The sequence below is a fragment of the Myotis lucifugus genome, unplaced genomic scaffold (genome assembly GCF_000147115.1).
Source record: "Myotis lucifugus unplaced genomic scaffold, Myoluc2.0 scaffold_415, whole genome shotgun sequence".
Taxonomy (NCBI): Eukaryota; Metazoa; Chordata; class Mammalia; order Chiroptera; family Vespertilionidae; genus Myotis; species Myotis lucifugus.
Genome location: NW_005871463.1, coordinates 804,751 through 810,248, shown reverse-complemented (window position 1 = coordinate 810,248; position 5,498 = coordinate 804,751).

The window sequence follows — 5,498 nt, the reverse complement described above, 5'->3', positions numbered from 1 at the left end:
CTCTTGCACGCCCCCCACTGGGGATTGAGCCCACAACTGTTGGGGTCCAGCCCCAGCAGGTCCAGGGATTCCCCAAGGTGTGGATGGAGTCAGCGAAGAAGGAATGACATGGAGGCAGCGTTCAGGTGATCATCATAGCCAGGTTCTCTTTATGGAGACAGCCTCTGAGACAACGTTCAGTTGATCAGCAGCCTAGCCAGGTTCTCCAGCTGGGTTCTGTCTTTTATTGTCTTATTACATCTGTATTTATACCAGTTGATTTTTTTTGAATTTTTAAAAATTCTTTATTAGTTAAGTTATTACAAATGTGTCCTTATCCCCCCCATTAACCGCCCCCCCACTCATGTTCTCATTAGTTGATTTTAATCCTATCAATTTCTATTCCAAAGGTTAGGGCGTTTCTTATCTCCATTCCAGGGAGTAAAGATTATGTAGCTTAAGCGTGATTGTTCATAGTTAAAGTGATTAACTACCCGCCTGGCACTTAGTTAAGGGGTTTTATTCCCTCCCTAACTTCAGGGAAAAATCCCTACCTGGGGAAACAACCTTTCTCAGAGAGGTGACCTTGGTTAAAACACATAGCGCTAAGGGGAGCAAACATATTAAGAACAGTATGCCATATACCCCAGGTCCCTTGAAACATGCTGTGCAGATGTTTCTTCCCTGCAGCGACTGTGTCAAGCAGCAAGGATGGACCGGCTTCCGGCATACAACCCAGGCATGTGCCCTTGACCAGAATCAAACCTGGGACCCTTTGGTCCACAGGCCGAGGCTCTATCTGCTGAGCCAAACCGGTTAAGGCGAAGGTGGTTCTTTAAGAATGTCATAGCTTCATGGTATCTCCTCCATGACCTGAAGTCTTCAAGGGTAAAAGCAAGCTTTCTAATTTTTCAAATCTACTTTCTCCATCCAAGCACTCAATTTAGTGTTGGGCCTATGATACTCAGGAACTCAACAAATCCTTCATGTAGGGAAAAAAATAGGGGAACCAGAAATACTTTCAAAATATGCTGTCTCCCAGCTTCCATAGGACATTTATGTCCATTAGTGCAATTGACTCCTCCATAACCCTAGAAGGAAATCCGGCAGGAGTCATGATCTGTGTTTTTACTAAAGAGAGAATGGAGTTAAGAGACTGGGCTCTTTACACACAGCTGGTAAGGACCCCACACAAAGCAGCCAAAGGAATGCCAGCCTTAGCTGAAGCTGCCATAAGGCAGTGAATGCCCATGAAGAAGATGGGCAAAGATGAAACCCTCGGAGAGGATCTAGGAACAGGCTTAAGTGTCCCTTGGGGATGTGGCTGGGCACCACAGAACTATCACCAGCAGAGCCAGCACACAAACACAAGGTTGCAAACCGACTTTGAAACCCCAAGGTGGCAAGTAACGCTCCCTACCAAGCACAGGTGTCGTGAGGCCCCGCTGTCAAGAAGGGCAGGAAGTCCCTCCCTTTTAAAAGTGGAAGTGAGGGTAGCCTGGCCCCAAGGAGAAGCTAACGTGGCCAAAAGAGCAGGTGGATCCCGGATGCTGCTGCCGCTGCCCCAGTCGCCAAAGTCAACCTCATGACTCAGGAGAGGCAGGTCTTCACAAAGACAGGCCATATGCCTGGGGCGACAGCGGGTGGCAGCAAGAAGCCACTAGGCCAGGGAGGGTGGTGGTACTGTAGTCCCAAAGTCCATGAAACTTACAAGTATCTCATGTGCCATCCATGTTCAATGAGATGACAATCTGCAGGGCATTTCCGGCTTCCGTCACCAGTGCCACCCTGCTCAACTCAGATTTTACTTCCAGACTCAAAAGAAAAATTTCTATCCCTTAAAATTTATAACCACCCAACACCTAGTTTTTATCCACCTTCAGGTTGACACAGTAAGTATGTGGTATTGATTTTGAAAGGCCTTTTAAGGGATACAAATGTGGACCTCAAGGAACTTATAGTCTAGTGGAGGGAGGTGAAGGGAGATGTTCAGGAAATGATTAAGTAACAAAACCAGAGTGCACATGTTAAGTGCACCAAAGGGGAAGTGGGCATGCAAGGTCTACTCTGATGATGAAAGAGCAGATGACAACAGCTGGCTAGGAAAGAGGAATGAACACAGCAGGTGAGGAGCAGCACAGTGATTGAGAGGAGGATGGAAATAACAGGACCTCAGGAGGTGGGTGGTGATGAGAGAAAGACAGAAAGACAGAGTCAGGGAAGAGAGAAAAATCGAGATCAGAGTGAGGGAGGAAAGAGAGACTTAAATATTGAAGGATTTTTTTTTCTTTTTAATCCTCATTGGAGGATAATTTTTCCATTGATTTTTAGAGAGCGAAAGGGAGGGAGGCGGAGGGGAGAGAGGAGAAACATCATGTATCACCAGGAAGGGGGGAGGGGTGTGGGGAGCAAATCTGCAACCAAGGTATGTGTCTTAGACCCTTTGGTCAGCTGACCGGTGCTCTAACCAATGAGCCAAACCAACTAGGGCATACAGTGGGGCCTTGACTTACGAGTTTAATTCGTTCCGTGACCGAGCTCGTAATTCAAATTACTCGTATGTCAAATCGTTAAAGTGAACAAGTGAGACACGTGATGCTGGGCTGATGTGGCGGCGTTCACTGTGACGTTCGCTGCGCCAACTAGCGGTGGGGTATCTGAAGCTGGCTCGTAACCCGAATTTTAGCTCGCAACTCAAAGCAAAAAATCAGCCTAGAGAGACGGCTCGTATCTAGAAAAACTCGTTAGTCGGGACACTCGTAAGTCAAGGCCCCACTGTATTGAAGCATCTTTACTAAAAACTTTCTTTAAAGCTAGAGATCAAAAACAGTAAATGTGCCAGACACTGAGCTTTAAGACAATGTTTCACTTTGAGAGGTATTTTTCCAACTTTATAGATGAAAAACCAAGGCTCTGAGGAGTTCATTAAGACTGACTAGATAGTAAACATTCAGTCTCTGATCCCAAAGTTTTGGTTTTTTTAGGATATTTTTTCCATTGATTTATAGAGAGAGTAGGAGGGAGGGAGGTGAGGGAGAGAGAAACATTGGTGACTGGTGAAAGAGAGACAATTGGTTGCCTCCTGCATACGCCCCTGCTGGGGCTGGGGAACCTGCAACTGAGGTACATGCCCTTGACCAGGAATCAAACTTGCGACCCTTTGGTCCAAGGGCCAATGCTCTAACGGTTAGAGCAATGGTTAGTAACCATTGCCAGGGCTGATTCCAGAGCTTTTTAACTACTTACTGGTTACGCTATCTCCGGGGATCTTAAAAACCAACTTTTTTTTTTTTTAATCCTCACCCAAGGATATTTTTCCAGTGATTTTTAGAGAGAGGGAAAGACAGAAATAGCAATGTGAGAGAAACACGTCGATTGGTTGCCTCCTGCACGTGCCCCAACCAGGACCCAGGCTAGGGAGGATCCTGCAACTGAGGTATGTGCCCTTGACCGGAATTGACAGGCAGATGCTCTATCCACTGAGCCAAACCGGCGAGGGCTAGACCAACTTCTTTATTTTGGTTTAGACCTCCACTTTTTGGGACATCCCCACTTCCTCCTTAACATTTAAAGAGTGCAGAAAAATTGAAAATAATTTAGTTGACGAGACTACAGAGTTCTCTTTTCACTCACTGAAGTCTCACAAAAGAAGTTGGTGGTCTGGATTTTGACTCTCAGCATTTGTTGGGCCTTAGCTTTGCTCAAGAAGGCAGAGATTTGTTAATACCTTATTAAGGCACCAGCTTGTTCCAGCCAGGGGTCCTCTACTCAATGATTCTAGAAGGAATTTTTCTTTCCTTCTTCTCATCTATCACTCTCCCCTTCCCCCTGCCATTACAATTGAAGCCATGTAATTCATAATTCTAGCGGCCTTCTTGGGGACTTCCCCAAGCTCTATTCTCCTTGAAAATGGCCTTTTTTTTTTTTTTTTTTTTTTTTTTTTTTTTTTTTTTAGGACAAAACAGTAAACCCTATGATATACTCTTGCCAACCACAGCCATTGTGATTGTGGGGGAATCACTAGCCATCTACTTATCTTTTATCTCACCCTGCACATCTGCCTTAGAATATTAACAAAGCTGGCTTGTGGATAAACCATTGTGTATGTCTGTCTATTTTTTAAAATACATTTTTATTGATTTCAGAGAGGAAGGGAGAGGGAGAGAGAGATAGAAACATCAATGCTGAGATAGAATCATTGATCAGCTGCCACCTGCACACCACCTACTGGGGATTGAGCCCGCAACCTAGGCATATACCCTTGACCGGAATCGAACCTGGGACTTTTCAGTCCGCAGATCGATGCTCTATCGGATCTGCTGAGCCAAACCGGCTAGGGCTGTGTATGTCTCTTTAAACATCATTTCTCCCATTGCAGACTAGTCAACAAATGGTTTTCAACTGGAAAAGACCTGGCTGCAACCGGACAAACCTTTATTTGCGGTCCTGTCCCAAAATAAGTATTAACTATTATTGTTCTTGGATTCTTCTTAGGTTTCCTCCCAGCACACTCACCTGAGTTAAACCTGTAGAAGGCACGTGTTTGCTGAAGGTGAGCAGCTCAGATAAGGACTAATTAGTTAAGGGGCTCTGGACCTTAAGATAAGGGGCAAGACCAAGTTGACCTACAGCAAGAGGCCTCCTTCTCTCTGTTTGCCCCCAAGTATCCCGTGGGCTACAGGGATGAGTGAAAAGAAAATAAAGGCACTTATTCTGCAAATAGCAATGAGGCCCAACGCTTACTTCATCTGACAAATGACAAAAATCTTTCCAACTTAACAACAAAACAAGCTGCTGCATTTTTCTATACCTACAGAGACCCAGATGCCTACGGGATCACATCTGGTGGTGCCAGTGTGGGAGACTTGTAAATACCTACCGTCGTTTGAAAGACTTAATAAGAAGGCTGTAGACCTGATAAAGTTTTGGTAAAGGCCTTGCTATCAGTGCTCTGAAAACCTAAGAATTCTGAACAAAACTGATATCAGATTAAAGACTATTTCCCAACGACTGGAATGCAAGAGGGTGATACCATACGAACAAATCTTCGCTGGTGAGATGCTGCTGTTGCAGAATGCTGCTCTCCTCTCTGTGAGAGCGACCGTGCGAGCTCGGAGTGTCCGTCTTTAAAATGCTACCTGGCACTTGAGCTTGCCCCGGAAGGATGTTGTGAAACCAAGCACAGAATGTCCGTAAAACTCCCAGAGTTTGCATGCAGGACAGCCCAGAGTGGTAATAAATAATGCCTGGGGTTGACACCGTGCCTTTATGCCAGAATGCAAACCTTGGTAGGAAGGGAAGGTACCATCATTTCAACTGTCTTTCTCCAAAGCCTCCCTAAAAGAGTGGGAGGTTGTGTTTGCCGGTTGTAGGATTCACACTCCATGCCCTTCCTCTCCCCCCCATCGGCCCAGCCCAGGCATCGGCGGGGACAGAGTGGAAACCAAGGCAAGGAGGAGGGGACCCGGGTGCCGCCTCTCGGCGAGCGTGCAGTCCGGCCAGTGGTGCGGCCGCGGATG